This window comes from Scyliorhinus canicula, chromosome 16 (genome assembly GCF_902713615.1).
Source record: "Scyliorhinus canicula chromosome 16, sScyCan1.1, whole genome shotgun sequence".
Lineage (NCBI taxonomy): Eukaryota > Metazoa > Chordata > Chondrichthyes > Carcharhiniformes > Scyliorhinidae > Scyliorhinus > Scyliorhinus canicula.
Window position 1 is genome coordinate 28,820,499 of NC_052161.1, and position 22,787 is coordinate 28,843,285.

Consider the following 22,787-nt stretch of genomic DNA (forward strand, 5'->3'; position numbering starts at 1 on the left):
TTTAAAAAAAAATGCAAATCCACCCCTTTAATGAGCCGCAATACGTCTGAGACAGCCAGAGAGGTGGTGGGTGGCTATGTATGTGTGTGTGTGTGTGTGTGTGGAGGGGGGAGGGGGGGGGGGGGAGAGGCTTTTTCCTTACATTGATTCTGTACATCACGTTTCTCCTGGCGATGAACGTCACACGTCTTAACTACTTCTTGTTTCAGTGTTTTCTGTATTAAAACCAGGGCTTTGTGTTCCGCCTGGATGCGCTCCAAGAGAGATACAAAAAAAAGAAATAGATTTAAAAACAATATGAATCATCTGGAATTAATTCCTGCAGTGAAATCTGATTCACCGTAGAGGAGTCATTGTATCTGGTTGCAATGCGAAGATACACACAGGCAGCTTTGATGTGCTATCTCCCCCCTCTCCTCTCCCAAGAGGTAACAATTCTGTTACCTGTGGTGGACCTGTGGCTGCCCCCCTCCCCCTCCCCAATTACAGTAGGATTTTGCCCGATTGATGTTCAATCCTGCCTGAAAGTGCAGCATTTTTAACATGCGCGGAGTTTCAATGCCATTCCTGTGCGTGGATCCATCAACTGATATTTCTTTCCTTTTTGTTGTCTCCTCTCTCTTCATTGTGTGTGTTTTGCTTTTTTGGCCATGTGTAAAATGCGCAGTGGCTTTTTTTTTTGTGCAGCCAGATTGGCAGGAGCAAAGCCTGGATTGCCGAAGAAGACCCCCCCCCCCCCCCCCCCAACCCCCTCGGTCTGCTAGGATTGAATTCGCAGAGCGCTTTGAGCACATTACATTTTCTGTGTCTGACGTTAGAGGGCACACAGGTCTCCAGAAACTCCAGTAGGGCGGTGCGGGGGGGGGGGGGGAGGTGGGGGGTGGGCAGCTGAGGGATTGTGGTGTTTAAAGCACACGTTCCAGCCTTTTGGCGGTGCTGGCTTGGGGGCGGGGGGGGGGGGGGATGAATTTGACATTGCTTTTGAGATGGCAGGGTACACCGAAAGGAGGCGATGGGCTTGTACGTGAGGAGCGGGGAGATTTTTGAACCCTCCTTTGCCTTGTAATCTTTCAGACTGCAGTGAGCATTCATTAATTTGAATTTTTTTTTTGATAATCTTTATTGTCACTAGTAAGCTTACAGGAATTAACACTGCGATACAGTTACTGTGAAAAGCCCCAAGTCGCCACATTCCGTCGCCTGTTCAGGTGCACAGAGGGAGAATTCCGAATGTCCAAATTACCTAACAGCACGTCTTTCGGGACTTGTGGGAGGAAACCAGAGGAATCCCACCACACAGCCACGAGGAAAACGTGCAAACTCCGCACAGACAGTGACCCAGGCCGGGAATCGAACCTGGGTTCCTGGCGCTGTGAATCAACAGTGCTACCCACTGTGCTACCGTGCCGCCCCAACACTTCAGGGTGTTTGGCCTCTTGTATATCATATCCCTCTTGTCCAGAAAATCTATGTACTTAAAAAAATAAATGGTCAGGTAAGTCAAGGTCGGAAGATATTTAACGGCATCCATTCAATATGTCAGCAAATGGGTCTGTTGATGTCAGCGAAGGACTTTTTGGATGATTTCTTGCACTCCATTGTACTGTATTCTCTTTGTGTAAATTGGGTAACTTGCTGCACCACTGTTGTGCCACCATGGTAACTCATTCCTAAGTAAAATAAATCTATTTGTATTTCTTTTTCAAAAAGAACAGCAGCGTGAAAGAATATTTAGAGCCACCGGTGGGATATGGAAACAATTCTATGCTTGTGACCTAACTTGACCTTCCCAACTGATTTGAGGCCAGCTCTGTGATGGAATATGAAACATATCTCCAGAACCAGCTTCAAGTAGCTTGAAGACAGGCTTGCTGCCTTGTTCCTGGCTTTTCATTTTGTTTCTGATCATCCAACTCCTTAGTTTGGACTGTAACATATGCTCACGTACACACCACTATCTTCAACTTCATCTCTCTTTATCATGTAAATACTGTTTGTTTTAATCGTACCCCTTTTTAATCAAATTATGTCATGGCAGGGAGTTTTGACATGGGCATTAAAATAAACTCATTCATAGAATGTTGCTGAGACATGAAATTGCACCGTGCTTGAATCATAGTTTTTTAAACTTTCAAAATATGGAAAGATATTGTCTTATCTTGACACTTGGATGCAGACCTGGAGTTTTGTTTAAGGAAGGGTCACACGTTCACCTTCGAACTGGGAGCAAGCCGGCCTTTTTCTAAAAAAACATCACTAGACCATCATGGTATAGGAGGGTAAATAAAGTTTGGGTGGGGTTATTGGGTTATGGGGATAGGGTGGAGGTGTGGGACTTAGGTAGGTGCTCTTTCCAAGGGCCGGTGCAGACTCGAAGGGCCGAATGGCTTCCCTCTGCACTGTAAATTCTATGATTCTATGATTTACTGGAAACTGCATGACAGAGACCAGCTTTGAGTTTTGGACCTGTTCTTTTTGGAGTAATTGTGTTTTGGAGAATAAGCTGCCCTAATTCTCTCTCTCTCCGTGCCTGGCCTGAAATTCCATGCGTGGTTATCAACGTGCTGCCAGAGAATACCCATCTGAATATGACTTGTCTGCGTTTGGAAGCCTGCAAAGTTGAGACGGGACGAAGATACTCTCCTTCATGCCGAAGCTCCGTTGGTGGGAACCTCCAGATATCTGCTGGGACCAGCGACCTGTGTTCAGAGGAGGGGGCTCCAGATTGACAGATCTTTAATTTTCAAAGCTGATCCTCCAAAGCCCATCTGCGCAGAGACCGTACCTGTTTGTGCTTTGTATGTTTGTGTGCACATGCACAAGAGTGTGTGTATGCTGGGGTGTTTTTAAAAAGGGATGGATACTTACACTTCCAGAGTACAATTATGTGTCTATGCCAGTTCTTGCAACCTATTATAAAAAAGATGGTTCTGTTTTATAATAAATCAATCATTCTGAGTTTATTGAAAGAAGCCTGGTTAAAGTTTTTTTCAATCTGCATCTAACAGCAGCGAAGGTAAATAATTGGTGATTTTGGTGAGTGCATTAAACTTTTAAACATAGTATGACCTGTGGACTGGCGAGACTAAACTGTACACTCCTCCCATACCAGCCGTAACAACAAAAACACATAATCGTGTGGCAAACATGCAGTTTTCCTTTGGAGACTGTTACTTCCCTGCCTACCAATGTGATAATTCACTGCAGTAAAATTAAAATCAATAAGTCATTATGTGAGTTATCATCCACCACTCTATATAAATAGAGGCATAGAGTACAAAAAAAAAGAAAATTGGGATAAATCTGCACAAAACCTCAACAGGAGTATTCTGACCAATTCTGGCTCCACATTTTAGAAAAGATGCGGACGCTTTAGAGAGAGTGCAGAAAAGATTTATGAGAATGATTCCAGGGATGAGGAATTTCAGTTACATGGAGAAATAGGAGATCTAGATATTGTTTTTCTTGGAACAGAGAAGTTTGAGAGAGAGGCTCAAAACCTTGAAATCATAAGTCTAGACGGAGTAGGTGGAGAGAATTTATCCCGGTTAGGAAAGGGTCAAGAACTAGAGGACACAGATTTCAAGTGATTGGCAAAAGAACCAAAGGCGACATGAGGAAAAATCTTTTCACGCAGCAAGTGGTCATGACCCAGGTTGCAATGCATGGTGGAGGCCTAGTCAATCGTGGTTTTCAAGAGGGATGAGGAGAGTAATGACGTGGAGGAATGGGAGCAACTGTTCTTGCGGAGTGGCCTCCTTCTGTGCTGTAACCTTTCCATGATTTTATTATCTGTGAAATTGGTTGGAAAATACCTTTGGATTTAGTATTAATCTCCTGTGGACTAAATAATGTTCAATCTGGAGGTGCTGTACTGCCATATGTTCTATCGTGCAAAAGAGTTACACTTTTACACCTGTGAAAGAATGCCAAAGTATTATCTGAAAATGTAGACTTTTGCCATCCTTTATGAAACTTTGAGTGTTGGCCTTCTGTTGCTTTTAAAAAAATGATCTTTAAACTTTTTACTTACTGGGTTTGCAGTAATGTATTTTATGAATCCACTTTACATCCAGCTGTGCATTCAGATATTTTAAGAGGCCTTTGTGCGCCTAAATATTCATTCTCAAACATTTTATGGGAATGCATGGTCTCATGCATAGTTTATAAAGTCACTGTGCTTCTTGATTGCAATGTGCCTTCAGGAGGAATGTATCAGCGCTTCACGCTGCATGTTTCTAGGGTCTTGAAATAATTTTAAAAGATTTTGTTTCATTGTTATTTCAGTACTACTGAGGAATGACTATGAGCTAATTGCATAGAAGATTACATTTTCAAATAATTCAAACTGCGTTTGATTATGCTGTGTACAATGATACTGCATTAATTTTGTTGATTAAATATCAGCTTTACATAAATGTTTATGTTAAAACTACTTCAAATCACTTGCAGCTATCAGTCGTAGCACGATAGCCATTGAGTCAATCAAGGTTGTGGGCTCCAGCCTCAGCCCAGAGTGATGAGCACATAATCCTTGTTGATATGCACTATCAGAGATGCTGCAGTGTGAAACTGAGGGAGTGCTGCACTGTCAGAGATGCTGCAGTGTGGTACAGAGGGATTGCTGTGCTGACAAAAATGCTGCAGTGCTGAGCGAGTGCTGCACTGTCAGATGCTGTAGTGCGGTACTAAGGGAGCGCTGCAAGTCAGTGCTGCAGTGCAGAGGGAGTACTGCACTGCCAGAGATGCTTTAGTGTGAGGACCGTGCGTGAACAGAGCCGTGGTTTGCACTATGTTTCATTTGTAATTTGTATCTTGACTTTTTTTTTGTTCTGTACAATGTCACTTTTTCTATATGCCTCAAATACCTCAATAAAATTGTTTGTTTAAAAAAAAAAGAGATGCTTCAGTGCGGTACTAAGGGAGCACTGCACTGTCAGAGATGCTGCAGTGCTGTACAGAGGGAGTGCTGCACTGTCAGAGATGCCACAGTGCTGAGGGAGTGCTGCACTGTCAGTGATGCTGCAGTGCGGTACTGAGCGAGTGCTGCACTGTCAGAGATGCTGCAGTGCGGTACTGAGGGAGTGTTGCACTGTCAGAGCTGCTTCAGTGCTGTACAGAGGGAGTGCTGCACTGTCAGAGATGCCACAGTGCTGAGGGAGTGCTGCACTGTCAGAGATGCTGCAGTGCTGCACAGAGGGAGTGCTGCACTGTCAGAGATGCCACAGTGCTGAGGGAGTGCTGCACTGTCAGAGACACTGCAGTGTGGTACAGAGGGAGTGCTGCACTGTCAGAGATGCTGCAGTGCTGCACAGAGGGAGTGCTGCACTGTCAGAGATGCCACAGTGCTGAGGGAGTGCTGCACTGTCAGAGACACTGCAGTGTGGTACAGAGGGAGTGCTGCACTGTCAGAGATGCCACAGTGCTGAGGGAGTGCTGCACTGTCAGAGACACTGCAGTGTGGTACAGAGGGAGTGGAACACCGTCAGAGATGCTGCAGTGTGGTACTGAGGGAATGCAGTACAATCGGATGCTGCACTGTGGCACCGAGGGAATGTTGCACTGTCAGAGATTCTGCAGTGCGGTACTGAGGGAGGGCTGCACTGTCAGATGCTGCAGTATTGAGTGAGTGCTGCACTGTCAGAGATGCTGCAGTGTGGTACTGAGGGATTGCTGCACTATCAGAGATGCTGCAGTGTGATAGGGAGTGCTGCACTGTCAGAGATGCTGCAGTGCTGTACAGAGGGAGTGCTGCACTGTCAGAGATGCTGCAGTGCGGTACTGAGGGGCTGTTGCACTGTCAGAGTTGCTGCAGTGCGGTACTGAGGAAGCGTTGCACTGTCAGAGATGCTGCAGTGCTGAGCGAGTGCTGCACTGTCAGAGATGCTGCAGTGCTGAGGGAAGTGCTGCACTGTTAGAAATGCTGCAATGTGGTACAGAGGGAGTGCTGCACTGTCAGATGCTGCAGTATTGAGTGAGTGCTGCACTGTCAGAGATGCTGCAGTGTGGTACTGAGGGATTGCTGCACTGTCAGAGATGCTGCAGTGTGGTACTGAGGGATTGCTGCACTGTCAGAGATGCTGCAGTGCGGTACTGAGGGGCTGTTGCACTGTCAGAGTTGCTGCAGTGCGGTACTGAGGGAGCGTTGCACTGTCAGAGATGCTGCAGTGCTGAGCGAGTGCTGCACTGTCAGAGATGCTGCAGTGCTGAGGGAGTGCTGCACTGTCAGAGACACTGCAGTGTGGTACAGAGGGAGTGGAACACTGTCAGAGATGCTGCAGTGTGGTACTGAGGGAATGCAGTACAATCGGATGCTGCACTGTGGCACCGAGGGAGTGTTGCACTGTCAGAGATTCTGCAGTGCGGTACTGAGGGAGGGCTGCACTGTCAGATGCTGCAGTATTGAGTGAGTGCTGCACTGTCAGAGATGCTGCAGTGTGGTACTGAGGGAATGCTGCACTGTCAGAGATGCTGCAGTGTGATAGGGAGTGCTGCACTGTCAGAGATGCTGCAGTGCTGTACAGAGGGAGTGCTGCACTGTCAGAGATGCTGCAGTGTGGTACTGAGGGAGGGCTGCACTGTCAGAGATGCTGCAGTGTGATAGGGAGTGCTGCATTGTCAGAGATGCTGCAGTGCTGTACAGAGGGAGTGCTGCACTGTCAGAGATGCTGCAGTGCGGTACTGAGGGGCTGTTGCACTGTCAGAGTTGCTGCAGTGCGGTACTGAGGGAGCGTTGCACTGTCAGAGATGCTGCAGTGCTGAGCGAGTGCTGCACTGTCAGAGATGCTGCAGTGCTGAGGGAAGTGCTGCACTGTTAGAAATGCTGCAATGTGGTACAGAGGGAGTGCTGCACTGTCAGATGCTGCAGTATTGAGTGAGTGCTGCACTGTCAGAGATGCTGCAGTGTGGTACTGAGGGATTGCTGCACTGTCAGAGATGCTGCAGTGCGGTACTGAGGGGCTGTTGCACTGTCAGAGTTGCTGCAGTGCGGTACTGAGGGAGCGTTGCACTGTCAGAGATGCTGCAGTGCTGAGCGAGTGCTGCACTGTCACAGATGCTGCAGTGCTGAGCGAGTGCTGCACTGTCAGAGATGCTGCAGTGTGGTACTGAGGGAATGCTGCACTGTCAGAGATGCTGCAGTGTGGTACTGAGGGAGTGCTGTACTGTCAGAGATGCTGCAGTGTGGTACTGAGGGAATGCTGCACTGTCAGAGATGCTGCAGTGTGTTACTGAGGGAATGCAGTACTGTCGGATGCTGCACTTTGGCACTGAGGGAGTGCTGCACTGTCAGAGATGCTGCAGTGCGGTACTGAGGGAGTGTTGCACTGTCAGAGATGCTGCAGTGCGGTACTGAGGGAGGGCTGCACTGTCAGATGCTGCAGTGTTGACTGAGTGCTGCACTGTCAGAGATGCTGCAGTGCGGTACTGAGGGATTGCTGCACTGTCAGAGATGCTGCAGTGTGGTACTGAGGGAGTGCTGCACTGTCAGAGATGCTGCAGTGTGGTGCTGAGGGAGTGCTGCACTGTCAGAGATGCTGCAGTGCTGAGCGAGTGCTGCACTGTCAGAGATGCTGCAGTGTGGTTCAGTGGGAGTACTGCACTGTCAGAGATGCTGCAGTGCTGAGCGAGTGCTGCACTGTCAGAGATGCTGCAGTGTGGTTCAGTGGGAGTACTGCACTGTCAGAGATGCTGCAGTGCGGTACAGAGGGAGTGCTGCACTGTCAGATGCCGCAGTGCTGAGGGAGTGCTGCACTGTCAGAGATGCTGCAGTGCACATTCTCCCCATGTCTGCGTGGGTTTCATCCCCACAACCCAAAGATGTGCAGGATAGGTAGATTGGCCAATCTAAATTGCCACTTATTGGAAAAAATAATTGGGTACTCTAAATTAAAAAAACAAGAGATTCTGCAGTGCGGTACAGAGTGAGTGCTGCACTGTCAGAGATGCTGCAGTGTGGTACAGAGGGAGTGCTGCACTGTCAGAGATGCTGCAGTGCTGAGGGAGTGCAGCACTGTCAGAGATGCTGCAGTGTGGTACAGAGGGAGTGCTGCACTGTCAATGCTGCAGTGTGGTACAGAGGGAGTGCTGCACTGTCAGAGATGCTGCAGTGCTGAGGGAGTGCTGCACTGTCAGAGACACTGCAGTGTGTTACAGAGGGAGTGGAACACTGTCAATGCTGCAGTGTGGTACAGAGGGAGTGCTGCACTGTCGGAGATGCCGTAGTGCTGAGGCTGTGCTGTACTGTCAGAGATGCTGCAGTGTGGTACAGAGCGAGTGCTGCACTGTCAGAGATGCTGCAGTGCTGAGGGAGTGCTGCACTGTCAGAGATGCTGCAGTGTGATACAGAGGGAGTGCTGCACTGTCAATGCTGCAGTGTGGTACTGAGGGAATGCTGCACTGTCAGAGATGCTGCAGTGCTGAGGGAGTGCTGCACTGTCAGAGATGCTGCAGTGTGATACAGAGGGAGTGCTGCACTGTCAATGCTGCAGTGTGGTGCTGAGGGAGTGCTGCACTGTCAGAGATGCTGCAGTGCTGAGGGAGTGCTGCACTGTCAGAGATGCTGCAGTGTGGTACAGAGGGAGTGGAACACTGTCAGAGATGCTGCAGTGTGGTTCAGAGGGAGTGTTGTGGTGTGATGACACAGCCCTGCTTCCACTCATATTGGGTCTGTGGTGAGGATCAGTGCTTGCAGGTCATCGTGGAGCATGTGGAGAATGGTGACGAATTTCTGTGGATGACCAGATATGAGTAGGATGTTACACAATCTCTCGCAGTTTGCAGAGTCGAGAGCCATTGTGCGATCGAAGAAGGCCCAGTACAGGGTTTGGTGCTGATCTCTGCACTTTTCCTGGATTCGTCGAGTGTTGAAGATCATATCCAATGTGCTTTTTGATGAGCAGAAGCCTCATTGAGATCTGGAAGAATGCATCAGCCACTGGGAGGAGGTGGTTGTGGAGGAGTCCCGTGATAATCTTTCCTGTGGTGGGCAGTAGGGAAATCCCTCTAATTTCTGCAGTTGAACCTCTCTCCTTTCTTGAAGATGATCATAATTATGGCGTCACTAAGATCTCCGGACATGTTCTTGTCCTTCTGGACAAGGGAAGTGAGGCCAACCACTCGCGTAAAGCATGCCCCTCTGCCATATTTTAGTACTTCAGCGGGCATTCCACCTGCGCCAGAGGCCTTGTTGTGTTTCAGCCGTGGCCGTGGGTGGCTTTTCAAACTCGTGGAGGGCTGTGATTGTGCTGAGATGGTGGTGGGTAGACCGCTGGTTTGTGATGCAGTATGAGGCCAGCAGCGTGGGTTCAATTCCCGTGCCAGCTGAGAATTCTGAATTCTCCCTCCGTGTACACGAACAGGTGCCGGAATGTGGCGACTAGGGGCTTTTCACAGTAACTTCATTGCAATGTTAATGTAAGCCTACTTGTGACAATAAAAGGATTATTATTATCTGGGGCTATGACAATGTCACATTTCACAGTGTGAATTTTAATTCAGTTAGCTTGATTACAGCGTACCTTTCTAAGTTACATTTAATCAAAGTAATTTGTTTAAAGATTACAAAATCTTTTGTGGGGAATAAAAGCTTAATTTTATTCTTCAGACACCTTTTAGCAATTTTGAACGGTTCAGAGAATGAAAGGTCAAGTCTAGTGAACTTTACAACACCAAGCAGATGTGCTGAGCTAGCCTCCTTGCTCAGAGTTGTCAAGTGGTTCGTCCACCAGACTATATTCACACAGCAGAAACTGAAAACGTTTCTTTGCCCGACATCTGATCTTAAAATTACCGTTAGCTGCAGCAATTTTCTCGCAGTCATTCTAAACTCACTTGGGGGTGGGGGGGGGGGGGGGGGCAGAGGTGGGGGGGGGGAGGTGAGGGGGGGGAGAGGTGGGGGGGGAGAGGTGGGGGGGGAGGTGTGGGGGGGGGAGGTGGGGGGGGGGAGGTGGGGGGGGGGGAAAGGTGGGGGGGGGAAGGTGGGGGGGGGAGGAGGTGGGGGGGGGGGAGGAGGTGGGGGGGGGAGGAGGTTGGGGGGGGGAGGTTGGGGGGGGGAAGGTTGGGGGGGGAAGGTGGGGGGGGAGGAGGTGGGGGGGAGGTGTGGGGAGGGGGGAGGTGTGGGGGGGGGAGGTGGGGGGGGGGGGAGGTGGGGGGGGGGGGGAGGTGGGGGGGGGGGAGGTGGGGGGGGGAAGGTGGGGGGGGTGGAAAGGCCTATTTTTTTTTTAATGGGGACTCCACCCTTCCATCTGAACATTAGCTCACAAGGCTAAATCGCTGGCTTTTAAAGCAGACCAAGCAGGCCAGCAGCACGGTTCGATTCCCGTACCAGCCTCCCCGGACAGGCGCCGGAATGTGGCGACTAGGGGCTTTTCACAGTAACTTCATTGGAGCCTACTCGTGACAATAAGCGATTTTCATTTTTCATTTCAAAGCAAGCATCAGAGAAATGTGTAACTTTCTATTAAACCCACTGCCCAAATTCAAAAATTTTAGCTTTTTGCATGACGTAAAGGAAAAATCCACCAAAAGTAACGTTTATGCAACATCTTAGACTCTTGATAGTTGCTTTTGAGTTTGTTGCTTTGACTTACACACTTATATTTCCTGCACTGAGACTTTGTAATGCTACAATGCCATTCTACTGTTTCTTCAATGGATCGCCTAAAAATGCATGTTAGTGCATCTTGGAGCTGTAATTAATGTGGATTACCAATGTGATTGAAATAATCCAAGGCATGTTTATAAAGACAAAACTAGATTGCACTTGTTGTCGAGGAGTGTTTTTTTCAGTGAGAAAGGTCTAAGGGATGTGGGTGACAAACAGTATTTGATATTACTGGTATTAGCACAAGGCTAAATCGCTGGCTTTGAAGACAAAGGCAGGCCAGCAGCACAGGTTCAATTCCTGTACCAGCCTCCCTGAACAGGCACCGGAATGTGACAACTAGGGGCTTTTCACAGTAACTTAATTTGAAGCCTACTTGTGACAATAAGCTCATTTCATTTCATTTCATTTCATTATTCAGCTATAAGCGTGGAAAGGCTGGAGTTGCAATGGTGTGTTGATCAATCTTGTTACATCTGTTAGATGATCATGTTCTTAGGAATATGAACTGGCATGAATGTTGTGCAAGAATCTAAATATTGGGGTGAAGTTTACCTTAAAATTATATTGTAATTTACAGTATTTGATTTAAAGAGACAGGCTACCAAATATAAATGAACAGGTTAGGTTTGATTAGCATGTCTTTGATGTGCATAACCTCAAGTTTCACAATATGAGTATAATTGGGAAGTCTGATTTTTAATTTGTTAATGTACAACATAGAACATAGAACATAGAACAGTACAGCACAGAACAGGCCCTTCGGCCCTCGATGTTGTGCCGAACAATGATCACCCTACTTAAACCCACGTAACCCGTATACCCGTAACCCAACAATCCCCCCATTAACCTTACACTACGGGCAATTTAGCATGGCCAATCCACCTAACCCGCACATCTTTGGACTGTGGGAGGAAACCGGAGCACCCGGAGGAAACCCACGCACACACGGGGAGGACGTGCAGACTCCACACAGACAGTGACCCAGCCGGGAATCGAACCTGGGACCCTGGAGCTGTGAAGCATTGATGCTAACCACCATGCTACCGTGAGGCCCCCCATGCTACCGTGAGGTAGCAAACTTTACAATTTGACCTCTGCGTAATTCAAAATAAATTTTTTATAGGTTTTCCCCCACTTTTTAAAATGTTGTATTTATTGTCCTTTCTTTGTTCTCACCCGGGGCGCCATAATCTTTATTTTCACTCGGAGTGTTTAAAAACGTTATAGTCTCAAATGATCAATTCAAGAAATTGCATTGATTTCCTTAAAAAAATCCTCCCAAGGTATTTGTAAAACTGTCTGTTTCCACATGCTAATACCTCCTCTCCCAGTCATCATAATTAATAAAAGATTAAGAATAATAAAGATGTGTGGTGTACTTTTACTTTTGGAGGATGGGCTATGGATATATCAGGAGCTACAACCCTGCTGCCAATCTACTGCCAGTGGGCTGGAAGTTACTGAACTCTCTTACAGAGACAGAGTGATTGAGTACTTAGACAAGTGAGATTAGGCATGGATTTGTGAAGGGTAGATTTTGTCTGACTAATCTAATTTAATTTTTGAAGTGGCTATTTGCATGGTGGATAGCCACAGTGAGGTTCCAACCTCTTATTTGTGCAAGGACTAAGACCGCTGATTTCTACCTTCGTAACATTGCCCGACTCTCTTCTGACCTCGGCTCATCGGCTGCTGAAACCCTTATCTGTCTTTGCTACCTCTACCTCTGGACTTGATTATTTCAGTGCATTCCTGGCTGGTTTTCCACACTCTACCCTCTGCGGATTTGAGGTGACGCAAACTCTGCTGCCTCTTCCTGTCCTTGCACCAAGTCCTCCACTGGCTTTTGGCTACACAATGCCTCAATCTTAAAAATTCTCATCCTTCATCCTAAAACGTTAGTGCACCTGTGAAAAAGAAAATCTAAAAGACTAATAGAATGAAATGAAATGAAAATCGCTTATTGTCACGAGTAGGCTTCAAATGAAGAATGGCGGCAGAGACAAAATAATACAGACGTTAGAAATCTAAAATGTCAACGGAAAATCCTGGATTCAGTGAGCAGGTCAGGCAGTGCCTCTGGAGCAAGGAGCAAAGTAAATGATGTGGGTCAATGACCTTTCGGTCGAACTAGAAAATATTAATAGGTTTGAAGCAAGTGCACGGGGGAGGAAGGAACAAAAAGGGAAGGTCTGAGACAAGGTGGGAGGCAGGAGCAACTAAGTGACGAAAGGGCGATGGTGCAAGCAAAAAAGGGTGGTATTGGGACAAGGAAAGAGGTGAGAAATCCCCGAGCTGCAAATGGGAACAGCGGAGACAAAAACACAAGGTAAGCAGTGGCTCTGATCGGCAATTGTTTGACTCGATACCAAGTCTGGGATCAAAAGAAAATACTGCGGATGCTGGAAATCTGAAAGAAAGCTGGAGAAGCTCAGCATTTCTGGCCGCATCTGTGGAGAGAGAAACGGAGGTAATGGTTTTGACCTAAATGATCCATCTTTGATGATCTGTAGAAGGATCATTTAGATCCGAAACGTTAACACTTGGTTCTGTCTCCACAGATGGTGCCAGACCTGCTGGGCTTATCCAGCGCCTTCTGTTTTTATTTTGAGTTTGAAACTTTGGCTTTTATCCCAAAGGAGTTGAAATACAAGTGAGGAAATAATGCTTCTGTTGTACGGAGCCTTGGTCAGACCCCTCTGAAGAAACGGAATGATTTTTGCCACCAAATCTCAGGAAAGATATATTGGCGTTGTGGTGTCACAGAAATTCACCAGATTGATTTCAGAATTTAAAGGTTTCTAAGTGTTGCATAGACTTGGTTTATTAAGTGAGATACACATACTTTTCAACAGACAGATTTGAATGTAAAATTCAACTTTAATTTCAGATTTTACAGTGCAACTCATGCCGATTTAAAAAGAAACACCAAAGTTTGCATTTGTATGTACCTTTCATATCCTTGGGAAATTCAAGAGTGCTTCACAACCAATGATCACTTGTGAAGTGAAATCACTGTTTTATAGGGAGTATGGCAGCCTTGGGTTCTTTACAATACAACCAAACAGGTAGCTAGTGCCTCTAGTTTGAGTCTTAGCTGAAAGGAGTGGAGGTGGCGGGGGGCTCCAACAATGCAAAAAGGCCTCAGTGTTGCACAGAGTTGTCAGTCGGGATTACATTGTCAAAGCCTGCACTGGGATATGAACCTGTGACATTTGACATTGAGGTGGAAGCACTACCAAATGAGCCAAATTGGCATCAAGTTTACTAGAGGACTAGCGGTAGTTTACTTTGGACTTACAGCAAGATGAATGTTATTTTGAAGCAAACAAATATGCAGGATATGCCCTATTCCAGTAGAATACCACGAATACCTTCACAGCATAAAGGTAAAGTTGCCACAGTCCCAGGTGGCCATAGGCTGCTTTCCCCTTTTTGAGGATTTAACCTGAGGATCACCATACCTCAGGCAAGGAGCAATGTGGGTTGGGAATATGGGGCCTTTACAAATAACCTAGTGTGTTCGTGAGGTGCACAGATGAAGAAAATTCTCAAACTTAATTGCCTGTCTATGCAATTAGCTGATTACAGTGGAACTGATATAATTGGCCTTACTGTCTCCAGGGCAGAAAGGTTGGCCACAGATCCTGTCCTGAATTGTTAGCCAGTGGCCCGTGCTGGAAGTGCACGGATGTATACTCCAAGGAAGAACAGTTTTTGTCTCAATTATGGTTGTCCTACAATAGAATAGCAGTTGGATGCTCACTGAGAGGACCTGCACCTGATGGATAATGCCGCTGGCCCAAAACCACACTCGGATACAAATCACCTTTGGTATAGATGTGATAAATCTTTATTTACATTGACATTTCTTCAATTCTGTCTGTGTTAGCTAGGAAAGCAATATTCGTGGCACTTAAAATCGTGAAGAAATTTAAAAATAAAATTAAGCTGTGCAGTATCTCAGGTTATTTATTAAAATATTCACTAGCTGTATGGCTTATATTAACTGGTTATTCACAGCCCATGCTTATCTTTGCAATTTGTCAAAATCTGACTTTGGAAGTGTAAACTCTAACTGTTTCAACCTGCTGAAATAGTAATAGATCTACTGTGTATGCATTCCAGAAATACCTCTGCGTTCACGTTGCAGTGATTTGTTCCAAAATGCTGCCAACCTTTCATGCCCCAGCCTCAGATTGTGAATAAGTTACTCTCAGTAGTCAGACTAATATCAGTGCCGCAGATAACAGAAGAAACTTCTACCACTTTGAAATAGGTTATATACATTCAAACAGATGCGTTTCTAATAGATAATGCTCTGAAATCTGATAGATTCTAAAATGAGGAAGAAATTGTGATCTTGGCCTCTGACTTCAGGCATTCTTGGGTACCATCAATGTCATCACAGGCAATGAGCATCTTCCTCAAGCCATTGAAACATTTTAGCAATGAAAAATGTTATGAAGGATGTTGAAAAGTTATTCTCTTTCGGGGTATTATAATTAAGTGCTAGTGAACTCTTCTCCATCTACTAAGTAAGTAAAGTCGCCACAGTCCCAGATGACCATAGGCCTCCTTTTGAGGTGGTGGTGATTTAACCTGAGGATCACCATACCTCAGGCAAAAGGCAAGGTTTAGAAGGAGGGACTTCAGGAATAATCTCAGCCGGTTTGGGAATTGAACCTGCGCTCTGTATCACAAACCAGCTGTTCATCCAACAGAGCTAAACCAGCCTCCCTCTATACTCTCATGCCAATCCCTCCATGTAAAAATAAATGTGATAGTTATATAAAGGGAAAGTGGGTGATGAAGAGGAATGTAGGCCCACTAAAAGCTGAAAATGGAGATACTGTCCGTGATTTAAAAAAAACAATTTTGAGTACCTAACTGATTTTTTCTAATTAAGGGGAAATTTAGCTTGTTCAATCCACCTACCTTGCACATCTTTGTGTTGTGAGGGCGAATATGCAAATTCCACACCGACAGTGACCCAGAGTCAGGATTGAACCTGGGACCTCGGCGCTGTGAGACTGCAGTGCAATACACTGAGCCACCGTGCTACGCTTGGATACTGTCATAGATCATAGAATTTACAGTGCCGAAGAGCACCTTATCCAAGCCCACACCTCCACCCTATCCCAATAACCCAGTAACCCCACCCAACACTAAGGGCAGTTTTGGACACTAAGGGCAATTTAGCATGGCCAACCCACCTAACCTGCACATCTTTAGACTGTGGGAGGAAACCGGAACACCCGGAAGAAACCCATGCACACATGGGGAGAACGCGCAGACTCCACACAGACTGTGACCCAAGCCAGGAATCGAACCTGGGATCCTGGAGCTGTGAAGCAGTTGTGCTAACCACCATGCTACCGTGCTGCCCAGTACTGGCCAGTGATAATGGGGAAGTGGCAGACATGTTGAACAATTAGTTTGCCTCAGTATTTACATTAGAAAAGGAGGATAACTTGCCGGAAGTCCCGAAAAAGTTAATGGTCGATAAGAGGACAGGGACTTAATTAACATAAATATAGCATCATTAACTCGGAAATTAATGGAACTGAATGGAAATAAAGAGTGATAAATCCCCAGGACCTGATGGTTTCCACCCGAGGGTGTTAAAGAAAACAGGGGAGCACACTGTATATGCCCTAACTATAATCTTCGAGAGCTCCCTAAATTCAGGAGTAGCCCCTCTGGATTGGAAAGTTGCACATTTTTAAGAAAGGTGAAAGGAGGAAACCAGGGAATTACAGACCATTAGCCTAACATCTGTGATGGGGAAATTGCTGGAGTCTATAATCAGGGATGGGTAACTGAACACCTTGAAAATTTTCAGTCGATCAGGGAGAGCCAGCGTGGCTTCTTGAAGTGAAGGTCATGCCTGACAAACCTTATTGAATTTTTTGAAGAGGCGACTAAGGTACGGGACAGGGGAATTTCTATGGATGTCATTTATATGGACTTCCAGAAGGCATTTCATAAAGCCCCACACAAGGTGAGGGCAAATTATTAACATGGTTAGGAAATTGGTTGAGCGCTAGCCGATAGAGAGTGGGGATAATGAATGATTACTCTAATTGGCAGAATGTGACTAGGTGGTGTACCACAGGGATCTGTGTTGGGGCCTCAATTATTCACACTATTCATTAATGACTTGGATGATGGCATAGAAAGTCATATATCCAAATTTGCTGAAGATGCAAAGTTAGGTGGCATTGTAGACAGTCTAGATGCATAACATTGCAAGGAGATATTGACAGACTAGGTCAATGGGCAAAATTGTGGCAGATGGAATGTAATGTAAGCAAGTGTGAGGTTATCCATTTTGGACCAAAAAAGAATAGAGCAGAGTACTTTCTAAACAGGAAGAGGTTGGGTACAGCGGATGTCCAAAAATACTTCGGGGTTCAGGTGCATAGGTCCTTAAAATGCCAGGAATAAGTGCAGAAATAATCAAAAAGACTAATGGAATGCTAGCCTTTATATTTAGATGAATGGAACATAAAGACACCGGGGTTCTTCTCAGCTGTACAAAACCCTGATTAGACCCCACTTGGAGTATTGTGAGCAGTTCTGGACTCCACACCTGAGGAAGGATATTTTGACCTTGGAGGGAGAGCAACGTAGGTTCACAAAAACGAAACCTGGATAATGGGAGTTGAGTTAAGAGGAGAGATTACTCACATTAGACCTGCTTTTGCTAGAATTTAGAAGGCGAAGAGGTGATCTGATGGAAGTATTCAAGATAATAACAGGGAAAGACAGGGTAAATAAAGATAAATTATTTCCGCTGGTTGGAAATCCTAACATTAGGGGGCATAGTCTATAAATTAAGACCAGACCGTTCAGGAGAGATGCTAGGAAGAACTTCTTCACTCAAAGGGTGGTAGAGGTTTGGAACTCTCTCCCACAAACAGCAGTTGAAGCTGGAACAGTTGTTAATTTTAGATTTGAGAGAGATAGATTTTTGTTGAGCAAAAAAGGGATATGGGCCAAAGGCTCCATGGGCCTATGGAGTTTGGTCACAGATCAGCCATGCTTTCGTTGAAGGGTGGGACAGGCTCAAGGGGCTGAACGGCCTACTCCTGTTCCTATGTACCTATATACCCAGGCAGTTGGCTCAGTTCGCATCCATTTCAGACAAAATCAACTATCCCTCTTTAGGTACCATGCCGCAAGTGGGAGTTGACAACCACAGGGCTCCTTGTTAATCTTGCTCTCGAGGCATGGATCAACTTCATTGGTTCCATACATTCACGCAGTTTGCTAGGCTCTTTAAAAAGGTAGTTCTTCGTCTGCCTCGATCTTGTTTACCATCAATCTTTCCCATCAGCATCAGACTTTCTAAAGAGTAATTCTGCATTACGTGCCCAAGAAAAGTCCAGCTGTCTACTATATATACCGGTAGTTAAAATGAGAAATAAATATCCCATTTATTTAGCTCATGATTAGTTTCCATTGTGGATTTTAAAACATATTTCAGTTTGGTAAATCATCAAAACAGGAGAAAAAAAAACAATCTGTTATCCAACATAAAAGTAAACTGAAATCTTTCATAATTTGAACAAATGCTTTTAGTTGCGGAGCTCTCTGGAAGTGTGGGTGGTTTCATATCAAAGACATTGGATAAAGAATGTTGCTAATGTATTCAGAAAAGTTTAACCAGTCTGGTGCCATTAAAGCTGTGCTGAGATTAATAAGTAATTGTTATAGAAACCCTACAGTGCAGAAGAGGCCATTCAGCCCATCAAGTCTGACGACCCTCCGAACAAACACCCTACCCATTTCCACCTGTCTCCGTAACCCCATAATCTAACCTGCAAATCCACGGACACTAAGGGGCGATTTAGCCTGGCCAATTCACCTAACCTGCACGTCTTTGGACTGTGGGAGGAAACCAGAGCACCCCGAGGACACCCACGCAGACACGGGGAGAACGTACAAACTTCGGACAGTCACCCGAGGTTGCAGTTGAACATGTGTCCCTGGCATTGTGAGGCAGCAGTGCTAACCACTGTGCCACCCCCAAAATATCTTGCATTGGTGTAAGAAAATGTTGAATCTCTTTCTTTTTATATCCAAGGCATTCATAAGACTGTATTTGGCTTCAGCCAAGGGTGATTTTTTAAAACCCACAGTGCCAAGGTAATTTGCCACCTCATTAATTTTCTTTTAAAATGACTTTACATCTTGTTATATTCCTTGCTATTCCTACCTATTTAAAAAACACAAATTGTGGAAGCGCTTGCCTTTACTTAGTACAAATTTGCATATAATTCAGTGAATTGGATTGTAAACTTTGTCCTTTACCTTATTTGCTGGCTGGTTGAAAGTCACCTAATCCGCACATCTTTGGACTGTGGGAGGAAACCGGAGCTGCCGGAGGAAACTCACGCAGACATGGGGAGAACCAGCAGATATACAGAGGCTGGGCCCATCCTACTCTTGCAGTAGCAAACCTGGAATTCATCAGTGGGGTTTTGCTGCTGACGGATTGACTTACAGCAACTTAATTCAATAAACGCTATTAAAAAAAAGACAGGTTTGCATTTTCACATCCACAGGATGTCCCAAAGGACCTTACAGCTAATTAGTATTTTCTGAAGGGGGAGGCGCTCTTGTAATGCAGGAAACATGGCAGCTGGTTTGTGCACAGCAGGCTCCCATACACAGCAATGTGAGAACGACCTGATAATCTGTTATTGTGGTGTCATATGAGGGATACATATTGGCCAGGACATCAGAGAAAAAAAACTGCCTTGCTCCTCTTCTAGTAGTAGTGCCAAGGGACCGTATGTGGCCGCCTTCGAGAGAGCAGATGGGGCCTCATGCTAATGACTCATCTGAAAGATAACACCTCTGACAGCCCAACACTCCCTCAGTACCGCTCCAAATGTTCAGCCGAGAGTTTTGTTCTTCGGAGTGGGACTTGAACGTACAATTTTCTGATTCAGATGCGAGGCCTTTGATGAGCGTGATATAACTGTTCACTTTGCCAGCCAGTGCTCCAAGATGATCAGCATATTTGCATTGTCTTACCCTGTGGAGTTTGAAGAAAATAAACAAAATGTCAATACTAGTTTTGTCCTTTTGGATTAGTTTGGTTTCTCATGCAAATGGAATTCTTGGCACCCAGACAGATCCTTGTGCAGCCAGGGCCTGTTAATGTATGGTGTGCATTTACTTGCTCTGGGTTTCTCTGTTGACTCTGCCATTAGAAATGACATCTGTATGCCAATCACTGAATCCCCTACCATCAGCATCCTGAGGGCACCATTTACCAGAAACTTAACTGAAGCAGCTATATCAATATAGTGCCTGGAGGAGCAGATCAGAGGCTGGGAATTTGGCAGCGCACTGACCTTCCAAACCCTGACCCCTATTGACAGGGCACAAGTCAGGAGTGTAGTGTGGGACTACACTCGGCTCCAGTGCAGCTCAGCTCCACTGATGTGTTATCTGAGTTGGTCTAACCTCGACTGCAACTGGATGCAGTGAAACGAGAAACAGGCTTCCGGCGCAGGAGATGGTCCAACCCTGTTTTATTGAACTTGCTGATTGCTGTACATAATCTGTTGTGGGTTGACACTCTATTAACCGAACTGATAACCTCCTGGCTTCACCAGACTAGATCTCTACCACATGGTGATGATGTTCACTGGCTTGTGCACTGTGACTATCTCAGTAGCTGTGTCCTGTGAGAGAGAGAGTCTTAATGCCCTGTGGGCTTTATAGTGGTGGTGTCCTGTCTGGTGATTGGTTGTTCTGTGTCGTGTGTGTTCATTGGTTATCCTGTCTGTCAATCACTGCCAGTCTGCATCTCATGATATACATGAGTGGATATTATGACATCTCCCCTTTTAAAATAAATTTTGGAACATGGCTATATATGCATGCATGACTATGTACAAGTGGAGAATGAATGAACATATGTACATGGGAAGGTGTCTATCGTGCAGATACAGAGCAAACTGAACAAAATTTACAAGATTTTAGTCTATAAATTCAGTTTTTGTGGCGGGCGACGAATTATTGTCGATCGCCTCAGAAGTGGAGGAGGGGACGCCGGCACCTGGAGATGCGGGATGGCTGCCATTTCGGTGGCCTCGTGGACAGGCGGGATCGCTACCATATCGGCGGCCTCGTGGTGCAAGATGTCTGGAGGAGGCATGATGACATGCGGAGAAGTGCGGTCAGGTGGTGGGCAGGGAACTTTACGCAGCGCCCTCCTGTTGCGCCGTAGAATGGAGCCATCAGCCATTTGAACAGTGAAAGACCTGGAGGCAGCCTGTCTGATGACAACAGCTGGGGCTGACCAACCTCCCTCAGGCAGCTGAACGCGAACATCGTCTGGAACCAGCGCAGGCAGATCCGTGGCATGAGCATCATACGTGATCTTTTGCTGGTCCCTGGATCGCTGCACTTTCTGCAGCACCGTGAGGTGGTCAAGGTCTGGAACATGAAATGCTGGAACAGTCGTCCTCAGGTTGCGGTTCATGAGTAACTGCGCCGGAGACAACTAGTCAACAGACGGGTTGCCCTGTATGCCAATAGCACCAGGTTGACAATATGGACCCCTTTCTCGGCCTTCCCGTTTGATTGCGGGTAATGGGGTCTGGATGTGATATGACTAAAGTGGCAGGATCGTGCAAAGTCGGACCACTCTTGGCTGTAGGAACATGGACCGTTGTCACTCATTACCGTGAGTGGTATCCCATGCCTGGCAAACGTCTCTTTGCAGGCTTTGATGATGGACTTGGACATGAGGTCCGACAGTTTCACCACTTCCGGGTAGCTGGAGAAGTAGTCGACCAAGAGCACGTAATCACGCCCATTTGCGCGAAAGAGGTCTATCCCCACCTTGGACCACGGAGAGGTCACAATCTATCACAATCTCGTGCTGGTGCAGTGTTTCCTTGGGCTGAGCTGGTTGAAACTTCTGGCATGTTGCGCAGTTGAGGACCGTGTTGGCAATGTCCTGGCTGATGCCAGGCCAGTAAACTGCCTGCCGAGCTCTGCGTCGACATTTCTCAACCCTAAGGTGGCCCTCATGGATCTGTCTGAGCACCATGGTGTGCATGCTTTGGGGAATGACGATTCTATCTAGTTTAAGAATGATCTCCTCAACAACCATCAGCTTGTCCTTAACGTTGAAGAACTGGGGGCACTGCCCCTTTTGCCAGCCATGGGCAAGGTGCTGCATCACACGCTGCAGGAGGGGATCTTTGGCAGTTTCTTTGCCTATTTGGACAACTCGTTCATCAGTGGCTGGGAGTTTGCTGGCACACAACTGAACCTGTGCTTCAATGTGGCGAATGAAGTCTCCCTGTTCTCACGGCGTGGTGACAGATCGGGGTAGGGCATCCGCGACGATCAACTCCTTACCCGGCGTGTAGACGAGTTCAAAGTCATATCGGCGGAGATAAAGAACAATTCGCTGCAGCCGAGGTGTCATGTCATTTAAATCCTTCTGGATTCTGTGGTCTGTTTCCACCATGAACTTTGGCAGGCCGTATACGTAGTCATGAAACTTGACTATTCCTGTCAAGAGACCCAAGCACTCCTTTTCCATCTGGGCATACCGTTGTTCGGTCGGAGTCATGGCCCTGGAGGCATATGCCACTGGAGCCCAGGACGAGGAGTCGTCTCGCTGGAGGAGCACCCCCCCAATGCCGTCTGGCTTGTGTCTGTGCATATCTTGGTATACTTGGTTGGGTCAAAGAACCACAGTACTGGGGCTGTGGTGAGCTTCAGCTTCAGCTCAAGCCACTCCGCTTGATGTGCGTGAAGCAACTGGAACACTGACAACTTTTTTACGAGATGCCGTAGGACCGTGGAGTCGGATGCTATGTTGGGAATGAATTTCCCGAGAAAATTTACCATCCCGAGGAAACAGAGGACCGCCTTTTTGTCCACTGGGGTCTTCATGGCATTGATTGCCAGCAGCTTGTCAGCATCAGGTTGCACACCCTGCTGTGAAATGTGGTCACCCAGAAACTTGATAGCGGACCGACCAAATGAGCATTTGGCCCTGTTGAGCTGGAGGTCGTTTTCATGAATCCTCTGGAAAACCTGTTTGAGGCGAGCGATGTGATCCTCGGGCGTCATGGACCAGATGATCACGCGTCCACATAGACTCGCACCCCCTTGATGCCCTCCATAATTTGCTCCA

General features: G+C 46.5%; 1 protein-coding gene across 1 annotated transcript in view; it reads left to right on the forward strand.

Annotated features, from left to right (window-relative positions):
* Positions 1-22,787, forward strand: part of grk5l (G protein-coupled receptor kinase 5 like) — a 320,507-nt gene that overhangs the window by 1,178 nt on the left and 296,542 nt on the right. The window lies entirely within an intron of this gene.